Source organism: Lithobates pipiens, unplaced genomic scaffold, assembly GCF_037356315.1.
Source record: "Lithobates pipiens isolate NorthernLeopardFrog02 unplaced genomic scaffold, aLitPip1_a1.2 Scaffold_1, whole genome shotgun sequence".
NCBI classification, from domain to species: Eukaryota; Metazoa; Chordata; class Amphibia; order Anura; family Ranidae; genus Lithobates; species Lithobates pipiens.
In genome coordinates, this window is record NW_027507685.1 from 160,297,688 (window position 1) to 160,320,186 (window position 22,499).

Consider the following 22,499-nt stretch of genomic DNA (forward strand, 5'->3'; position numbering starts at 1 on the left):
AACCCTAATTTCACTTCAGGATGGAGTGAACCTGGGGAACTCTCCCCCACCTGGCGGGATGCTCTGGCTCCTTTGACCCTTCTTGAACGTTATTCCCTTTAACTGTGGGACCCATCTCTGACCCCCCTTCTGGCTGACCTACTCACACGATGGACATCTCCTGCTTAAAGCCAGGGAGCACGGACTGGACTTTGCCTAGTTTATGGTCTCTACAAAGTTTTTGTCCTCATCGGACAGCGCAGGACCTTCCCACAGGCCAGATCTGTTCCACGATGGACATTTTTCTTTATTTTTCATTACAGATGACTGATCTCCAGCCTGTATTCAGCCTCCTGTTCCTCCCTCCCTCCCTCCCCTTCCCCCTGACCCCTCCCCCCCCCTTTTTTTTTTCTTTTGGGCAGGAAAACTTATCAAAGCCTTTCCTAGACGAACCTGTCACGACCCATGACCTACCTAGAGGTCTGCAGTGGGGCAATGGCCCCTTCATAGTGCTTCCTTTTCTTACATGTTTTTTTCACGGTTTTGTGCATTGTTTATTAACATTGTTTGTTTAACTTAGCAGAGTGTTAGACTCTGTAATTTGCTTCAACTATATACTTACTGCACTTGGTGCTTATTATACAAAAGTAATTTGTTTACAGAAATGTCGGGGCGCTGGACTCGGTACATGCGCCTACACCTACCCCACGAACCTCCAATGTTTTGTGGGCTAGGGTGTCTGCCCCTAGAGGAGCAGGCGTTTTCTGTAGGGGTAATCTCCGGGGGACGGTTTGGTCTCTGGGAGCTTGCCCCGAACCACCCGAGGATGTCTCCTAAGGCCTCCTCCACTTCTTCTCTCTACTCTCTCCTCCTTTCCTCTATCTCTGATCTTTTCGCTCTCCCTCTTGCTCTATCTCTGGGATTCTCAGTAGTCACTCTCTATTTTCTCTCCCTCCAGGCCCACACAGTTGTTTCTCCTAGAGCAATGACCCCGCTCGATGGACCACATATCGGGACGACAGGACCCTGTGACTCTCTAGAGGTTCGTGAAGCAGGTCTGGTAAGCATCCCCTCTCTTTGTTTCCATGGCTGACCACCCGGGCTCTAAACTCAGAATAGCTTCTCATAACGTTCAGGGCCTGAACTCCCCTGTTAAGAGGAGAAAGCTGTTTGACAGTTACAAATCCCTAAGATTGGATGTAGTTCTGATCCAAGAAACCCACTTTCCTAATCGGTACAGCCCTAACTTCCTGCATCATCACTTCCCCCAGTTTTATCTAGCAAAATCTGAAAACAAAACAAAAGGAGTGGCGATCCTATTCGCTAAATCTAGCAATTTTGTCTGGCAGGCGGATTACAAGGACCCAAACGGGAGATTCATCCTTGTTAAAGGGACAATAGATGGCCAAGTTTATTCCTTTGTGTCTTATTACGCTCCTAATAAGGGACAGCACAAACTTTTCTGATCCATGATGGCCACTCTTGATCCCCTCTTGGAGGGTAGCTCAGTCCTTGGCGGAGATTCTAATGTTGCTCTGGATCAAGGACTGGATAAATCGAATCCGTCCAAAAGTAAGCTCATCCGTCCCTCTAACACCAGCCTAAAATTTGCTAAATTGGTTCATACTCACGGACTGGCAGATGCATGGCGTGAAGCCAACCCAACAAAAAGGGATTTCACCCACTTTTCCAATCCGCACCAATCCTATGCTAGGATAGACCACATATTACTGCCCACATACTTACTACCCAATCTTGACAACTCCAAAATTATAGACACTGCCCTCTCAGACCACTCTATAGTAACTATCACTATGCATAACTCCCTTCATAAAGCTAAGCATTACCACTGGAGACTTAATGAGTCTATTTTAACAGAGCCCACTAGGGTGACAGACATTAATAAAGCACTTCTTGAATATTTTGAACTCAACAGGACAGAGGAGATCTCAGCAGAAACCTTATGGGCAGCCCACAAAGTTTCAATTAGGGGGAAATTCATTCAAATAGCACCACAGAACAAACGTGAAAGAGAGGCTGACATTTGCAGGCTTGAAAACACATATGCTGATCTCAAGGCCCAACACAAAAGAGATCCACACAGAATTCCCACTTCTCATCTGGACTCAGCTAGGCTTGAGTTAAACCTCGCTTTGACAGTGAGGGCTGAGAAACATTTAAGATGGAGCGGGGCTAAATTTTATTCACATAAAGACAAATTAGGGCGCATGCTAGCCAATAAACTCTCCCCTAAGACAAGGATCAGGACTATGCCCAAAATTAGGACTCATGATCACATAACCACCTCTGATCCTACTAAAATTATATCTGCTTTTCAAGAATTTTATGCCAAACTGTACAAAGAAGACCGACAGGGTCCCCCCAGTCTTATTTCGGAATTTCTAGACTCTTTACCCATCCCATCCCTCTCAGATGAACACAAGGCCATCATGGAAGAGAGGATCTCCGTTGTAGAAACCTTAGAGGTAATAAAGAATTTAAAGAAGGGCTCAGCTCCGGGACCGGATGTTCTATCGGTGCCCTATTATAAGTCCTTTGCAGAAACCCTAGCCCCTTACTTGACAAATTTCTTCAACGAAAAGGTGATTGGCTCCCCTCTAAACCCGGATTTAAACTCAGCTTTCTTAACAGTGCTCCCGAAACCAGACAAAAATCCGGAAGAAGTAATTACAGACCCATTTCATTGATAAATAACGACCTCAAAATTCTCACCAAAATTCTCGCAAATAGGCTGAACTCCTTTATTCGCGCGTATATTCACAAAGACCAGGTCGGCTTTATTCCAGGCAGACAGGGACCTGACCAGACTAGACGTACCATAGATGTGGTCTCTATTCTCCAATCGAACTGGCCGGGGGGCCCCAAACAACAGGGTATGTTACTTTCCTTAGACGTACAAAAGGCCTTCGACTCAGTCTCATGGCAGTACCTTTTTACGCTTCTGGAACGGTGGGGGTTCGGAGAACGCTTTATGGGACTCGTAAAAGCTTTATATTCTACACCCTCAGCTATTATCAAATCACAGGGATACCTATCCACTCCTATCAAAATAGCTAGAGGCACTAGGCAGGGCTGTCCCTTATCCCCATTACTCTTCGCTATAGTGATTGAGACACTAGCAATTGCAATCCGGACGAACCCAGACATTAAAGGGGTACTCTGTGGGCCGCAGGAACACAAATGCGGATTGTTCGCTGACGATTTAATACTCTTTATCACCTCCCCCCTTATTTCCCTCCCGAATTTATGTAATACCTTGACCTCATTTGCAAAAGCCTCTGGCCTGGAAGTAAATTATTCCAAATCCCAAGCCCTCAACGTCTCCCTTCCCCAGCAATGGTGGATTTACTTAAATTAAATTTCCATTTTGACTGGAAGGATCATGCCATTAAATATCTAGGCATAAACCTTACTCCCAAATTCAAAACTCTCTATGAGAACAACTACCCCCCCATGTTTCGCAAACTGGAACAAGACCTAAAATTCTGGTCCACACAGAATATCTCCTGGCTAGGTAAAATTAACGCAGTAAAGATGACCTTGATGCCAAGGCTGTTGTACCTCTTCAGAGCTCCCAATCCCGATAAGGTCAGATCACCTTTGATCTTTCCAAAGCAAGGTCCTGAAATTTGTCTGGGGAGGCACGGGCTATAGATTTCCCCAACAAACCCTTTACTTAACACGCAAACAAGGAGGTCTTGGCCTCCCGCATCTACTTAAATATTATCAGGCAGCCAGGCTGGCGCAACTCTCAGCGATATATTTTAATGGGGAGAAACCTGACTGGCTACAAATAGAAAGACGTGCAGTCCCGCACAATACTCTGGACTTCTTAATCTGGACTTTACCTAAATGCAGACCTCCAATCTTGGCCCCCACACTCCCCCACTCCTTCTCCCTATGGGACAAATTAAAGCTGAACCCGAACATCACCTCAGGCCTGACTCCTCTGTCCCACATTTTCCAGAATCCCAAATTCCCCCCAGGGCTAGATATACAGGCCTTCCAATGGTGGCTGGACAAAGGGCTGTACCAAATAGGCCACTTCTTTTCTACCAACGGGCCCCTCTCTCTTGCACAGTGCATTAGCAAGTTAGACCTCCCGAGAACGGAAAGGTTTAGATTTGGACAAATCAGTCATTTCCTACATGGCCTATGGCTAGACAAACCAAATCCTCCACGTTTCTCGAGCTATGAACTCTGGTGTGGTCAAGCGGTGGAACAAAGGGGGGGGGATCTCCATCATCTACGCTTCACTCTTACAACCCTCGGGGAAGTCCTCTTACATGGTAACCTGGGAGGAAGATCTTCAGTTTCAGTGGAGTCTTGGCAATCTGCCTTTTCTATGGCCTTTAAAGGAATAATAAATACCTCCCTAATGGAAGCAAATTTAAAAGTAGTCACCAGATGGTATCTTACCCCCGCAAGACTAGCTAAGATATACCTGTCAGCTGATCCTTTGTGTTTCAGGGGTTGTCAACTGTTAGGCACAATTGCACATGTGTGGTGGGAGTGCCCCAGAATCAGACATTATTGGAAAAAAATATTCAATATCATCAAAAAAGTGACCGGACACGAGCTCTCCAGGCTCCCAGAAATTGCCTTACTGAATGCACATCTTCCTCCCATCTCCAAATATAAGCGGAAATTGATCCACTTCATCCTTCTGGGGGCGAAAATGACTTTAGCTAAAGCTTGGAAACAACCTGTGGTCTCCGTTAGGCTAGCTATAGATGACCCAAGAAAAACTAGCAAGCTCCCTCAATGACTCTACGCAAAAATTCGAACTTACCTGGGAGGCATGGGCCCACTATGTGGGGATCTCCCTCATCCCTGGGATCCCCTCGGCTCAAACACTAAACTGAGAGTGACTGCTGGGAATCTATTGCCTACTTCTTCTCTATCCCTCCTTTCTTCTCCATCTTTCCTTTTCTCTTCTTGATTCTTCGGAGGGCTATCCTCCCTCTCCCTCAGGGATACTGATCGACCTCTACAACAATCCCCCTAAGTCGATCTTGGATATTATGGGGGTGTGTCTGGGAGCTCCCGCTCTTTGAGCGGGGGGCCCTCCCCCTGTGCAGTGTGATCCCGGGAGGGGCACGGGGACAGGAACTCCTCCTGTAACTGGCCCAGGTTGGGCTCAGCCTGGGAACTCGAGATCTTCCAGCTATGGCATAGTGCATTAACACCTTAGTCCTAGCGGATCTCCCGGATACCACCCCCACACCTAAGTTGAAGGGACGCAAGCTCAGGCCCTTTAGAGCTGTCTCACTTCAGGCGTTTTTTCTTTACAAATTCTCTTCTCCCTTTAGCGGACAAGAAGGTTGACTTTACACCTAACATGACTTTTAACATCACATTGTTGTTACTCGAGTATTATTTGCCAAACATGATGTTTCGGTGTCTCTGTATTCTGTTCCATGAAAATAAAATACTTTGAAAGCAAAATATGACCTGTAAAAGACATATGACCAGCTCTCCTCCAATCACTGAGCTCTTATTGCTGCACACAGCAGTCTACATTTTATAAAGGGGCTGTAAAATGCGAGCCGTAATGTGTGCAGCCCTAATTAGAAATTATAGCATTATTCAGTCTCAATTATAAATGTGCCCCATATTATATATTGTTTTTATGTTATCAACGTAGTTATGTTGGTCGTTAGGCAAGTTTATCATTATTATCTGTACATCCTGGTGCCACCCATTTCTTAAATAAATGGATCAGGTAAAATACCTATAAAAAAAAAAAAAAAAAAAGAAAAGGGCCAATTTAACACGTGTCAGGCTTTAAAATATTCTTTATGGAAAAGTTAAATAAAATAATTATCTTCTGCACAGTTAAGACCTATACATTTATGCAGCTATAAGAAAGATTTACAATTTTAGAGAACTTCAGTGCATATGAGAAACCCCACAAATGTATTAGATATCATGTTCAGTCCGTGCATGCCTACCCAAGAATGCTTTCTACATTCAAGCTAGACACTGATGAACAAGGAAACATTCTAACTGCTTCAGGAGTCAGCAATGCACACTAACTATGTTAGTAGTAGTAGCTCATGGCTCAGGATGGCAGTACAAGCTTATAAAATAATTACAGTTTTTTTTTTTTACTGTGTACAACCAGCATTCCAACAGGATGGACCTAGCACTAAGCCTGGTAGATGATTTATATATATATATATATATATATATATATATATATATATATATAGAGAGAGAGAGAGAGAGAGAGAGGGGCAATAATGTGTATAATAATGTTTATAGCCCTAATAACGGCAAAAACAAACATGTAGTCAAAAAATAATAACCCTTTAAACCTAAGGTCAGATTCACATCAGTGCTTTGGAGTAACACAAAACACAGTAAAGCAAGAAAGTGATTGCAGTGTGTGCAATTAGAACGGCACAGCAGCACACCTTACTAGCACAACACAATGCAGGTGCATTTCAGCACGTCTGGCTAAACTGTCTATTGCAGTTTCTTGGGCAGCTTATTTAAAAGGAATGGGATCCTTTAAAGGCAAAATACAATGACATATCACATAACACAAGATCACACATCTGTATCAGTGCAGTGAAATGTAATGAAACAGCTGAATTATTTACAAGGATCAGGCCAGAAGTGGTCACCATAATGAGCCAGCCGATCCACTTACCTCTTGCAAGAACGCCAGCATGCAAATCTACCTGCCATCTCTCTTGATCGCCAATTGCATGTTGCCATGCCCTCTACCAAATTAAATTCTGTACTGATCAAAGACAGGCTCTGTTAGTTTTCCTGACATAGCTTTTAGTTTAAATCAGCAAAATACCTTCAAGGGGCATGAAACAAAAGATGTGCAGTTTATTTTCTTTTAAAGGCAACTGCAAACCAGAGGAGAATGCCTGCCCATATCCAGCATACTGCATACAGGGACTATTGCTTTATGTGTGGAGGCAGGGGTCTCTCTGCAGTGTTCCAAAAGACACTCTACTGAGTCAGACCTATAGCGCTACAATCTGCAATGGTCATTGCTCCCTGCTGATTGGAGAACTCTAGCTCTGACTCAGCAGAGGGTATTTTCGACCTCTGTAGAAAGACCACTGCTTCACTGTCGTAAACCATGAATCAGACTGAGACGGAAGTACAGTTAAATCACACTTGTTTAATAAAAAAACACACAAGGTCAGCATAGTAAAGTAAACATAGCCAGAATAAAGGAACGGGAATGGATAGGCAGACAAGCTAAAACATCAGGGAGCCAGAGATGAGTGTAGTAGAACAGTAAGCAGGATTTGGAGCCAGAAGGAATGTCAGCCAAGCAAGTCTTTAACAGGAACACAGGAGAGCATGAATAGAGATGTGACCAAGGCGAAGGCAGAGATTATCTGGACCGGACGGCTTAAGTAGACAGGACTGACGAGCAGGAATTATCAACAGGTGAGTCACTGTGGAAAAATAGGAGCTGGCAATTAGCCAACAGCCAGCTTCGAGAAGGAAGGGCTGAGCTCAGCCCTGACAGTATTGCCTCCTAAATGACCCCTCCCCCTTGGAGGACCACCAGAATTGAGGGGAAAATGTCTATGGAAGTTACGGAGGAGAACAGGGACATGTATGTCTGAGGATGAGACCCAAGAGCATTCCTCTGGACTTTACCCTTTCTAATGCACCAGGTATTGTATGCGCCCATGGCGCTTACAGGAGTCATCAATGGACTGTACTTCATACTCCTCATGGTTCTCAACCAGTACAGGGAATACAATGGGTCATTTTCGAGAACCAGTCAACCACTATAAGAATAATGGTATTTCCCTGGGAGTTGGGTAACCCCACAATGAAATCCATAGACAGGTGGGTCCAGGGCCTTTCTTCATTGGGTATGGGTTGAAGGAGGCCAACTGGAAGGTGTCGCGGAGTCTTACTCTAAGCACACACGGAACAGGCAGCTACGAATGCAGTTAAATCAACACGTAGACTAGACCACCAAAATTGTTGAGAAATGGCCCAAAAGAGTTGATTCTTCCCAGGGTGGCCAGCAGCTTTGGGAGAATGGGAAATCTGGAGCATGGCAGTACAGAGACTCTCTGGGACAAAGCAGCAGTTTCTCAGGAGGAGCAGGAACCTGAGCAGCAAGAATTCTGTCATCCAAAGGACACATGAGACTGGTGCGAACCATGCCAGAATACGATCAGGAGGAATCACAGGAACTGGAACCGACTCCATCTTGGAAGTGGAGGAAAATTGTTGTGACAAAGCGTCAACCCTTACATTCTTAGTACTGGGTAAGAATGAGACAATGTAATTGGAACTGCACAATAAAATAGCCCATTGCCTCTTCTGGGAGAGAGGTGATTAGCCTCAGACAAGAATGTGAGATTTTTATGGTCAGTAATGCCCCGTACACACGTAGCCGACTATCCGGCGGACTTCCCACCGGACTGTCCGCCGGACTTTCCGAACGTGCTACTTGCCCGCGCACGGACTAATACAGTGTAACAAGTCCGCCGGACTATCCGCCGTACTTTTAAAATGAACGGACTCGCCCACACACGTGGAGAAAAGTCCGCTCATTTTGAGCACGTCTCCAGGTAGCCGGGGCCAGCAAAGGAGGCCTCGCTGGCCCCGTCACCTGGTATGGACTTAAAGGGGAACCCCTACGACAAAAAATCAACGTGGGGGTCCTCCCCTAGGTCCACATCAGACCCTTATCCGAGCACGCTACCCGGCCGGCCAGGAAAAGGGGTGGGGACAAGCGAGCGCGGCCCTCCACCCCAAAACACCTTGTCCCCATGTTGATGAGGACAAGGGCCTCTTCCCGACAACCCTGGCCTTTGGTTGTCGGAGTCTGCGGGCGGGGGGGCTTATCGGAATCCGGGAGCCCCCTTTAATAAGGGGTCTCCCGGATACCGCCCCCCCCCCACTCTATGTGAATAAGTATGGGGTACAATGTACCCCTACCCATTCACCTGTGAAAAAAAGTAAAAATAAAACAACACACAAGGGTTAAAATAGTTTATTGCACAACTCCGGGGGTCTTCCGTCTTCGGGGGTCTTTTCACCGGACTCCTCCGCTATCTTCTGCTAGCTCTTTTACTAGTGGAGGAGCACGGCCTTCTTCTTCGCCGCCACCCTCTTCTTCAGACTTCGGGGGTCTTGTCCCCCTCTTCAGTTATTCTTACTGGGCCATGGCGCCTTCTTCTAGCTCTTTTACAGGCGGTGGCCCGGTCTTCTGTCCGCCTGACTAGCTTTTCGGCAGACAGTACGGCTGTGTGTGTGCTAGTCCGCCGTACTTTTGAAATGAGAGGACTTTTCCCCCGCGGAGAAAAGTTGGCTCGTTTTGAGCGCGTCTCCAGGTTGCTAAAATTGTGGTTTTCCTCAGGGAAGGGAGGAGAGAAAAGTGCACAGGACCTTGGCTACCGTCTGGAAGCATGTCTTACTGCATTGCAGCGACCAGAAGAGAACCTCAATACGGAGCCAATCAAAAGAGGGGTTGTGCCTCTGTAACCAAGGGTAACCAATAACCAGTGGAAACTTAGGTGAGGAAATAAATTAGAATTGGATTATCTCATGGTGAAGAGCCTCTACGGAATGTCTCATGAGTCACATGGGCAGGCTGTAGAGGTCTTCCGTCAAGAACCTCAATTGCAAGTAGAGTGTCACGCAGCTGCAGCGGAACCAAGTGCTTTGATACAAAGGCAGCATCAATGAACAGGCCTGCAGCCCCAGAGTCGATTAGAGCCTGTATCTCGACAGACGACGCCCAAGAAAGGGTAACCAAAACCAGGGGCTTATCGTTCTGGATAACTGGGGATGAAACGACGCCACCTAAGGTTTGTCTGTGACAGGACCTCAAGGTTCGGATGTTTCCTGGACGGGTAGGACAAGACTTCAAAAAGTGACCCGCCTGGCTACAATAAAGGCACAATCTCTCCCTCCTCCTAAGTGTTCTCTCATCCACAGAGAGATGTGTGAAGCCCAAGTTCATGGGTTCCTCTTCACAGATTGACTCGGTACCAGGAGGCATAAGAGGTGAGGGAGGCAAAGATGGGACTGCAAAGTCCAGAGACAAAATGTACAGGAGGCTTCCGCAAGCGCTCATTAAAAGGGAGTCTGAGTCTTGAGTCAATGAGGATGGCAAAAGTGATCAACCTCTCCAGCTCAGTGGGTTAGTTACATAGTAAGGTTGGATAAAGTCACCAGTCCATTCAGTTCAACCCGAGTGAGTCTCCACAATTGTCCCTATCCCTGCACATGGTGTCTCATCAAGATGCTCCTCCATTATATATTATTTATTTAAGGTACCCATATATTACTGTCAATTTATGCAGCGCACCACACACACATTGGTCCCCACACCCAAAGTGTGGGAGGAAACTGGAGTACCCAGAAGAAACTCATGCAGGCACAGGGAGAACATGCAAACTCCAGGCAGGTAGTGTTGTAGTTGGGATTCAAACCAGCGACCCTTTTTTACTGCTAGGTGAGAGTGCTACCCACTACACCACTGTGCTGCCCATGTCATATGATGCCATGTCAGAAAGGGCAGCACAGTGGCAATCTGCCACTGTTAATAAACATGTCTAATTTATACTTTTATACTTAATATTAAGGCTCCATGCACACTGGACTTAACAAAAATTTGATTCTACAGGTGTTTGACGTTTTTTTTTTTTTTTTTTACTCCTACCTCTAGAAGCACTTCTATTGTGTTCTATGTCTTTGCACATTACGACTACTACAGGTGTTTTCTGTCTGGGACGTTCAGAGGCAGAAAAAACAAAACAAAAAAAAAAAAAAAAAAAAAAACTTTTCTATCGGATTTCTGGAGAAGTTTAGGAGCTGTAAAAACGTCAGTCTCTCCTGAACTCCTCTCATCTCTTCTGAACGTCAAGTTTCAATGTTTTCTTAGTAAAATAAAAAGGTGTGTTGTCACTGTACATCATTTCCTGGATTTTTGGGGCATGTAGTGCAAAAAAAGCCTGTAAACCAAATGTTCTTAAACGCTCATAGACTCGCCTAAACTTGGTACAATATGCTTTCAACAGTCCCAGTCTGCCGCGGGACTTGACGTCATAAGGGGTGGGGTCACCGAGTGACATCACCCGGTGACCAGGCCCCATGCCTATATAAGTGGTCGCGCACCTCACACACAGCATTACAGCAGGAGAGAGTGCTGTGTCAACATTGGAAGAAGAAAAGAGGGAAGGACGCAGGAGACTGGGCCACCGCTAGCAAAAGAGCTGGAAGAAGATATCGGAGGAGCCGTCAGAAGAATCGGAGAGCAGGAGAAGAGGCCGGAGTGTGCGAAGGAGTCAGAAGAAGAAAACCTGTTTAGTGTGTTTTTTTATTGACACTTTTTTCCCCAGGTGAATGGGTAGGGGTACGATGTACCCCATACTCATTCACACAGGGTGGGGGGCCGGGATCTGGGGGCCCCTTATTAAAAGGGCCTCCCGGATTTTGATAAGCCCCCTGCCCGCAGACCCCGACAACCAATGGCCAGGGTTGTTGGGAAGAGGCACTTATCCTCAACATGGGGAGGAGGTGCTCTGGGGTGGGGGGCGCAGGACACCCCCCTTCCCCAAAGCACCTACCCCCATGTCGAAGGCATACAGTCTGGTACGGTTCAGGAGGGGCGCTCGCTCCTCCCCACCCCTTTTTCTGACCGGCTGGGCTGCGTGCTTGGATAGGGGTCTGGTTTTTGGGGGATCCCTACGCCATTTTTTCAGCATAGGGGGTTCCCCTTAAAATCCATACCAGACCTAAGGGCCTGGTATGCCCCTGGAGGGGAACCCATGTCAGCTCTATTAGAGAGGCAACATTGTCGCGTATTTCTCGTGCTCGCTGCAATAGGAAAATATGACATTTTCTTATGGCAGCCAGCACGAGATGTACAGTGCCCTGTCGCCGAGAACTCATCTTGCTGGAAACACAATCTCGCGGTCAGGTACTGTATAGCGTAATACATTGAGATAATTTATGAAGAACATTTATTTGCAAAATGTTATATTATTTTTTTTTATTTATTTTTTGCTAAATAAACAGTGGTGATTAAATATCACCAAAAGAAAGCTCTAGTTGTGTGAACAAAATTATAAAAAAAAGGTGGGTGTACAGTGTTGAATAACTGCACAATTGTCATTCAAAACGTGACAGCACTGAAATCTGAAAATTGTCCTGGGCATGAAGGGGGTAAAAGTGCCCACTATTGATGTGGTTAAAAGGGGATATATTCATTATAATGCGCATAGTTTTAGAGTGGTATGTCCAACAAGCTAATTTGTGTGTAATAGTGAAGTGTTCACAATCTTTTGGACATATAGTATAATTTCACTAGAGGCTATTAAATGTCTTTTCTATGTCGAGACCTAGTAGCATTGAGGGGCAGTTGGATTTCCATCAGGAACATGTACGACGTTAGGAATTTTATAAATATTATTCAAGGCTTACCATATGACAAAGCTTATCTGATCATTCTAAACTGAAGAATTAGGAAATGTATTTATATAAGAAACCAAAATGAGTATCTTCAAATCTAGATACAGAAAAAAGTTTTATATTTTGATATAGTGAAATTTAATAAAGAAGTTGAAAAAAAAAAATCCAGATACACCTAAACCTGTCACTGTGGTGAAATTAGGCAATACTGTAAAGTCTCAAAAAATAAATAAATACCTAGGAGGCAAGCTATGCTCCTTGTGTACAGTACATCTTTAAAATATACTGTACACCAGGCACTTAGAAGGGAGCATAAACATAATACCACATTGGAAGATTAAGACGCTTTACTTCCCTAATCAATAGGCTGGGGGCATTTAATTTTTTTTTTTAATCTGTATTCATTAAAGTAGCAGGAGACACTTCACAAGCTGCACTGTTAGATATAATGAGAATAGATCAGCAGCAAAGCTGCTGTTGATCTGGCACCTGTAGTACTACAGACCAGCACAAGCCAATCTGTTGCTTGCTGTTCCACAGACTACCTGCAAAGCCGATCTGTTAATTGTAGTTATACAGACATCGGACATATTCCTACCTTACGTCAGTATGGGACTGGAAGATCCGGTGTACATCCAAGACCTTGAAAGTACCATATGTCTTAGCCCTTGTACACACGGTTGGACATTCCGACGGAAGATGTCAGATCGGACCGTGTTGTCGGATAATCCGACAGTGTGTGGGTTCCATCTGACTTTTTCCGTCAGAATGTCTGACCAACAAAGTTTGAGAGCTGGATATAAAAATTTTCCAACAACATGATCCGATCGGACTTTGCCCGATCGTTTGTAGAGAATTCCGATCGGACAAAGTGCCATGCATGCTGAGATCAAATTCCTAGACCAAAGCTATTGGCTACTAGCCTGAACGTAGTCCCGTTGTAACTAAATAACGTCATCATGTTACGAACGATCGGATTTTCTGACAACTTTGTCTGACCGTGTGTATGCAACACCAATTTCGGACAAAATCCGTCAGAAAAAAATCAGATGGATTTTGTTGTCGTAATGTCCGACCGTGTGTACAAGGGCTTAGACTTACCAGTGCTGTATACTCTTGAGAGCATCACACTTTTAAGACTTTGCCAGGGTCACGCTCAACTGACAGTTTCTCAGTACCAAGCTCTTCTGAGACCCTGCCAATTGCATGCACTCCCAAGACTAAACCAGTGCCACATTCAGTTGAGACTTTGTCAATACCACGCTCTTCTGAAATCCTGCAAGTTTTACATTCTTTAACGGTGGTATGTCCTGAAGAGACTTCAACAGTGCTTTTGACAGCCAAATCTGTTTTTTCGTCTGACAATAACTGGACTAAAAACAGACTATAATTTTTTTGTCATACGTGAACTCAACGTCCGATTTACATTTAATTAGTACTGTTTTCATATGAAAAGAATTGTAAGAACAAGACTATACATGCTCAGAAATGAAAGAATACATACAAAACTAGTCAACACATGATGTCACTTCTGAAGTTGTATTTTGTTGTAAGAGAATTTGCATATGGTGAGTAACATCTTCACTTTTGACATGAGACCAGCATGTAACAAAAAACAGACAAACGGTTGGCAGAAAATCTGATCGTGTGTACGAGGCTTTAATCTCCAAAGCGCCTGTTAACTCAAATTTTATTTGACAAAGTCTCTGAAACTGGCCACTTGCCACTAAAAATTCTGCATCAGATATATCTGATACCTCTGAATATGTACCATCTTCAGTTTTTGAACTTTTTTTTGCCAATGTCCGAAGACTCCCAGATCCACTGTTAGTTACCCCTGTCTATTCCTTTAGCATGGATAATTCCTTGGACATCCTTTATGTTGCTAAAAGGTCCAAGTGCCACAGTGGGCCCAGATGCAGCTTCTGTCCAAGTATCTACAGATACTGCCTTTTGACCAGATGCACCCAGGTTTATATTAAGGGACTCAGAATGCTCCTGACAAAGTGATATGTCACCTATACTCTAGTATGTCCCAATGCTGGATAACTCCTCTGTAGGATAGGTTTAGAGTGTTTATTAGGGGATATTGTGGGCTTAGATATGGTCCTCGGTGCATCTGGAGAAATCCTTTAGCTCCTGAGTTTACTTGGAGTCTCTTACCTCTTCCGCCAATAATCTTGGGGGGGGTGGGGGGCTGGATTGGGCCATTTGGGCTTGATCTCCACTGGTTATTGCTTTATTACTGATTACTGGTGACTGTCGTGCACCACTAGGTCCTGTTCTTTAGATTCCAACTCTTCTCTGAATCACACACTGCAGCGTTGTCCATCACAGAATCATGCCTGTTTTTAATGCAGTTCCGCCTGAGGGCCAGTAGATCATGGGCAATTAACATTGCATTTCGACTTTGTCCCTTCACACAGAGAATTCTCCAGATTCTCAAAACCGTTTGAAGATAATACATACTGTAGATGATATATTTAAAGAACATTCTTATAAAATTGTTTGACAATTTTTAGATGCAGCTTTTCACAGATCGGTGAATCTCTTGTCTATCTTTGCTTCTGAGATACTCTGACTCTCTAAGATGCTCTTTTTATACCCAATCAGGTTACTGGCCTGGTGCCAATTAACCTAATTAGTTGCTAAATGTTCTTCCAGCTCCCCTGTGTTAGTAGCATTTTATAAGCTTTCTGTTACCCTATACAAACTTTTTTGAGATGTGTTGCTCTCAGTATTAATCTTTGATATGTTTTCTATTTTGTACTGTGAATAAAATAAGGGTTTATGAGATTTACAAATCATGGCATTCTGTTTATTTTACTCTGCGTCCCAACTTTTTTGGAATTGGGGTTGTATTTGTCCAAACCCATTAAGAAAATATGCAGTTTCATACAACATAACAGGCCTGACTGACAGAACAGCCAGCCTAGGAACCTATAACTCTCTGCTGCAGTTAGGAAATACAACTAGGCTTCCACCCTCCACGCAGCCTTTGACTGGTCAATGAAGAGCAGAATCAGACTTGTGAGGTCATTTATCTGCTCTTCTCCTTTCAGAATGTTCCTCGTCAGTAGATGTGAATTATCTGTTGAATGATCTGTAGTTCTCTCCTTCCATACCTAAGGGTTACACAGTCTTGACTAGAGATGGGCTCTGGTGTGTTCAAATCCCACATGCTTGATCCAAGAAGCTGAAACTGCACGTGGCTAATCAAAGGTGGTGAGACATTTTCTGATTCACAGCTGCACAGATTGGGAAATGTCTCACTGCCTGTGATTAGCCATGTGCAGTGTTGGCTTCCTGGCGGGATCGGGCATGTGCAATTTTGAACACGCCTGAGCCCATCTCTAGCCTTGACAGACAGAACAGCTAGCCTGAGAACTTGGCTTTCACTACTGCAGTTAAAAACACATGGTTCTCCACCTTGCACACAGCCTATACATTAACAATGAAGGGGATGCAGGGGCAGAAACAGAATTCTGAGGTTATCTATCTATTCTCTCCTTTCAGCATGTTCCGTGTAAGTAGATGTGAATGCATTATAGCTGAATGGTTCAAACAGCCCTCCCTTTCCCAGTCTCTTTTTTAATAAATACACACCACATTACTTTGGCTAAAAAATTCAAAACAGTTAAAAAAACGGTTACTAAAATGTATTATGTTTAAAAAGTACCCCTGAAGCCTCCTGTATCTTCACGGAAATGTTAGGCATTTGAAAACATGTTATACAATATCTCACAAAAGTGAGTATACCCCTCACCTTTTTGTAAATATTTTATTATACCTTTTCATATGACAACACTGAAGAAATGACACTTTGCTACAATGTAAAGTAGTGAGTGTACAGCTTGTATAACAGAGTAAATTTGCTGTCCCCTCAAAATATCCCAACTCATAGCCATTAATGTATAAAACACTGGCAACAAAAGTGAGTACACCCCTAAGTGAAAATGTCCAAAGTGTCAATATTTTTTGTGGCCACCATTATTTTTCAGCACTGCCTTAACCCTGTTGAGCATGAAGTCCACCAGAGCTTTACAGGTTGCCACTGGAGTCCTCCATGACGACATCACAGTTGGTGGATATTATAGACCTTGCGCTTCTTCACCTTCCATTTGAGGATGTCCCACAGATGCTCAATAGGGTTTAAGTCTGGAGACATGCTTAGCCAGTCCATCATATTTACCCTCAGCTTCTTTAGCAAGGCAGTGGTCACCTTGGAGGTGCATTTGGGGTCATTTTAATGTTGGAATACTGCCCTGCAGCCCAGTTTCTGAAGGGAGGGGATAATGTTCTGCTTCAGTATGTCACAGTACATGTTGGTATTAATGATTTCCTCAATAAACTGTAGCTTCACAGTGCCAGCAGCACTCATGCAGCCCCAGACCATGACACTTCCGCCATCATGCTTGACTGTAGGCAAGACACATTTGTACTCCTCACCAGGTTGCCACCACATACATTATCATCATCTGAACCAAGTAAGCTTATTTTGGTCTCATTAGACCACAGGACATGGTTCCAGTAATCCACGTCTGTTTGCAGGTTTACTTGTGCATCATCTTTAGAAGAAGCTTCCTTCTGGGATGACAGCCATGCAGACCAATGTGAGGCAATGTGTGGCATATGCTCTGAGTACTAACAGACTGATCCTCCCCCCCTTCAACCTCTGCAGAAATGCTGGCAGGACTCATTTGTCTATTTCCCAAAGACAACCTCTGGATATGAGGCTGAGCATGTGCATGCAACTTCTATGGTCTTGGGCACCAGGCTGTAGCTCAGTTTTAGGGTCTTGGCAATCTTCTTTACAGCCTAGACCATCGATATGTAGAACAAAGAGTTCTTTGCCATGAGGTGCCATGTTGAACTTCCAGTGACCAGTATGAGAGAGTGAAAGCAATAACAAATTTAACACACCTGCTCCCTATTCACACCTGAGATCTTGTAACACTAACGAGTCACATGACACAGAGGAGGGGAAATGGCTAATTGGGCCCAATTTGGACATTTTCACTTGGGGTATACTCACTTTTGTAGCCAGCGGTTTAGACATTAATGGCTGTATGTTAAGTTATTTTGAGGGGACAGCAAATGTACACTGTTATACAAGCTGTGCACTCACTACTTTACATTGCAGCAAAGTGTAATTTCTTCAGTGTTGTCACATGAAAATATATAATAAAATATTTACAAAAATGTGAGGGGTGTACCTACTTTTGTGAGATACTCTACCTGTTAATAATGCAAACTAAAGCGGCAGAAAAATATTTGATATCAATTGTATGTGCATTATTTGATAGGAAAAAAAAATAGAACACAGCAAAATTCACAAAGGAGTTAAAAAAAAAAAAAAAATGAAACGGGGGTGAAAAAGCATACCGATTTCCAGCAAACACTTTTCTCATGCAGCATCATTAGTGTAAAAGTTAAAAGCACAAACAAAGCAGTGGGAGAACCATCCACTGTTTTCCATGCCTCCCACAGAGCAGCTTCCTTAGTAACTTAATTATAAAATGTGATGAGGCATGAGCTTGCATAGGACTGAGCGCAGTGCGGACTCTCTCACTGGAGGATAAGGATCTACAGGCTCAAGGAATCCTGCAGTGTATGTTTGACTTGCGTGTCTTTTCTCTGTTGTGTTGATTCTTCTCTACACAGCAATTAGACTCATTAAAAGCATACACAATTAAAAGGGTCTCTATTCCAATCACTGCACAATGTTTCTATATTAACCACTATATTAAGCCCCCCCCCCCCCCCATCAAATCATTCCCTGCATCTATTACCTTGTATACCACCACCCCCTCCCTTTAGAATGTAAGCGCTACGGGCCGGGCCCTCCTGTCTCTTCTGTATTGAACTGTACTGTAATTGTGCTGTCCCCCCTCTACATTGTAAAGAGCTGCGTAAACTGTTGGCACTATATAAATTGTGTATAATATAATAATAATAATAAGTCCAAATACATCTGCTGTGGGGGCATTTAGTACAAGTCCATGAATACGCCTTTGTCTATTTTTTTTTTTAAAACAGTTACAGTTGTAAAAACAAAATAAATAATAGGCATACACAATACTATTGCTCACCCCATAAGACAAAAGATCCAATATGTCTTCACATGTTTACAAAAGATCAAAAAAAAAAATTGATAGCCTCTAAGATTTTGTAATGTGACTTCCAGGGGAAAAATTCATATAAAATCACATCTGTTTGTTGTTAAAGAACCTTTTAATTCACCAATGCACCCCTGAAACAACTGTAGGAATAGGAGCTGGAAACCCGCTTGTCTCTGAAAATGTACACCTCAAATTGAAGAGTCAGCATTTAGCAGCTTTAGAATGCAAGGGCTGGGGTCTCAATCCACAAGGATTCCTGATGTTACCAACATTCTTACTGGGATGGAAAGTTTGACTAAATAAAGTTGCATCATGTTTTATTTTGGAACTTCATTCCTGCAATGTGCTATTTATTTACAACCATGGCCAAAAATATTGGCACCCATGCATTTTTGTCATATAATGCACAACTTTGCCCAGAAAATTGCTGCAATTATAAATGTTTAGCCATTATCAAGTTTATTTATTTTGTATTGGTATGACACAAAAAAAGTGGAGAAACAAAAAGCCAAATCTGGACACATTGTGCCACCTTTACTAGAGAGTTCCATCACTTGCTTAAACCCTATATTAATTGGATAGTGATCTGCAGATAGCAATCACAAAAAAAATAAAAAAATAAAAAAAAGAAGCGTTGCCTGGAGCAACCCCTTTCCTGGTCAGGCCCACCTTCCTTTTAGGTTGTTCTTTATTGATTGGCTGTCACAGTGGTCACATGATTAGGATTCTGTCCCACTGGCTCCCAGATGAGACTGAGACCTGTCTATGTAAACTAACTCAGTAAATGTGCAGCGGCGTGCAATGAGCATTCCCTCGGCAAAGAAACCTTGGGCATCCATAGCGTTATATGTATGGCACATGGGCATTAAAGTGTTCTAAACATCAGACACAAATAATGAACAAAGTATATCCCTCTGAAGTGTGTACTTGCCTCAATTAAGAGTGCTAAGGGAGGGGATAGGTTGTCCCTTCCCTCCGATCAGCTCTCAGAGCTCTCTTCACTAAGCTCTGCAGTGTGTAATTTCAGCTCTCTGTCCTTTTTTTTCCCTGACAGCTCATACAAGCTTCAAAAATTCTGCACTTTGAATGGTTTTAGAGAAAAAAATACTGCAAATAAACAGGTACAAATTATTTAGGAGGATTTGTTTCAGCTATTTGTATCACCTGAGCCCAGTCACTTCATGGGGTATATGGAAGAGTTTACAACCAATTTAAAGTCAAACCTTTTTGCCACTGCACATCCCCACCCCCACACACTTCTTTCAAGCAAACTACAGCAGCACTTACATTCTTCATACTGCACTTTATGACCTTATATGGTTCCAACCACTACTTCACTTCCAGGCTGAATGATGCTCAGGGCCCTGGGAGCATTTTATCAAGCTGTTCTGATCTCACAAGAAAATGATGCAAAATTTTTCTTCCAAGTCACTAAATGGTGCCATTTCCTGCATCTTAAAGGACTGCTTACCTCCTCTGCAGGAGGAAGAGTGTCACTGGACATCATGTGTCCAGAATAAACAGCTTCAAAAGAGTTACTATAAGTAAAACAAAATATTAAAAAAAAATAATTGAATTTGGACTTTAAAGGGTAAGATCACCCTTACAGAAAATCGGTAAAGGTAAGGTGAATTTAAACTGGACCCCCTCTATCACCCCCCCCCCCCCCCGGTCCGGCTGACCTGGAGTCCCAGGATCACCAGCTGTGGCACAACGGGACGATTCATTGGTCAGTGGATTTTAAATCCATAGGGTTAATCACTTAAGCGTATCTTGTAAAGGTACATATAGGAGGTATTCTAATTGGTCGGCGCCGAACAATCAAGACCTGCCTAGCCTGTCCTGTCAGCACAGGAGAACAGGAAAGAAAGCCACAGGGGTTTCAAGTTCCTGGACTGGTAAAGCGGTGACCCGAAGTGTCGCAGCTTGTGATCTCGGGCCCAGGGGCATGGGGAGGGGGTCCCATGTAAGCCAGTGAGTCCGGTCGCGGGACCCGCAGACTCGATCGTTGTGGGGATACCGGCGATCGTCTCTCACGGGGCAGCTGAATGGGGAGATGCCATTGTAAACAGCATCTCCCCGTTCTGCCTAGCAACAACTGACACTGATCTCTGCTCCATGTGATTGGAGCAGAGAACAGTGTTCACTAACACAAAGCCCAGCCCCCCACAGTTAGTAACACGCCCCTAGGAACACTTAACCCCTACACTGCCACCCCCTGGTTAACCCCTTCACTGCCAGTGTTATTTACACAGGAATCACTGCCTTTGTATAGCAGTGATTGCTGTATAAATGACAATGGTCCCAAAAATGTGTCAAAAATGTCCGATGTGTCCGCCATAATTTTGCAGGCACAATAAAAATCGCTGATCGCCGCCATTACTAGTAAAAAAAAAAAATAATTAATAAAAATGCCATAAAACTATCCCCTATTTTGTAAACAATATAACTTTTGCGCAAACCAATCAATAATCGCTTATTGCGATTTTTTTTTACCAAAAATATGTAGAAGAATATGTATTGGCCTAAACTTAGAGGGAAAAAAAGTTTTTTTATATATATTTTTGGGGGATATTTATTATAACAAAAAGTAAAAAAATTTGTTTTTTTTCAAAATTGTCACTCTTTTTATTTATAGCGCAAAATATAAAAACCGCAGGGGTGATCAAATACCACCAAAAGAAAGCTCTATTTGTGGGGAATAAAAGGACGTCAATTGTTTGTTTGGAAGCCACGTCGCACAACCATGCAATTGTCAGTTAAAGTGACGCAGTGCCGAATCGCAAAAAGTGGTCTGGTCTTAAGCCAGCAAAATGGTTCGGTCTGAAAGTGGTTAAAGAGCAATATTAATAGAAAAAAAATGTAAAAATAAATAAATAAAAACACTTTACTTATAAAAGCTGGCCACATTAACACACTTGAGAAAACTGGTTCCCTTTTGTCAGTAATTGAGTGATCTGGGAACTTTATTTTGCTACTAGTTTGTAATGCAGGAGAGTTATTCCCCAACATATCCATTGCTGGTTCGCTCACATAAATAAAGCCTGATGCAAAAAGTGTAGGTTCTACAAAGTATTGGAAACTTGGAATGTTTAAGAGCCCATTCACATCATCAGTACTCTGCACCCCAATGCATTTTCTCAGTGCACTTGCACTGCAACGTAACATACAGCAATGAACAAACCTGTGTTGCACTGTGCAAAATGTTGCATTCACAGTTTTTGGTGCATTGGTCAGCACATTCAAATGAATGAGCAATCTTAATGCAACACACATGAATGTGCAAACCGATGTGTATGTGTTTAACCCACCACAGTGGAATGAGCTGGAGTTCATGGGCCCTTGGGGTTCACACTTTTCAAAGGTGCCTTGACAAGGCAGTGTGGCTTCTCTTGTATTTGCAAATATATGCAATGCAAACTTTGGTTTATAACTTGAATGTAGAAACAATGTCATTAAGGTTTCTTGTCCCAACTATGTTGTAGTACAGTGGTCTACAAACTGTGGCCCTTTGCTTGACTTAATCTGGTCTTTGAGGGACAGTGTTATCCACTGACACCAATGATGGGGCATCATTCATCCCACACACAACAACAAAGGGGCTTCACTCCTCCCATGGATACTAATGAGGGGGCATCATTTCTCCCACAGACACAAATGAGGCACCATTCCTATCTTGAATACCAACAATGGGGTACCATTCCTCCACTGATACCAATAGAACATTATTACTTCCACTAAAACCACTGTTTACACTTAATGACACCAGGACATTTTCTGAACCCACTGGCAGCAGTTTTCTCTAGTAAAACCTCAAGTACAGCAAATAGGGATGAGCTCAGGTGTGTTTGCATGGATCAATCTCTGCAGCCACACATTGGGGCAATGTCTCACTGCCTGTGATTAGCGCAGCACTGTGCCGACTTCCTGGTGGGCTTAGCACATGTTCAATGCGAA

At 43.5% G+C, this 22,499-nt stretch overlaps 1 protein-coding gene across 4 annotated transcripts in view; it reads right to left on the reverse strand.

Moving 5' to 3' along the window:
* DENND1A (DENN domain containing 1A) overlaps positions 1-22,499 on the reverse strand; it is a 1,535,852-nt gene that overhangs the window by 752,383 nt on the left and 760,970 nt on the right. The window lies entirely within an intron of this gene.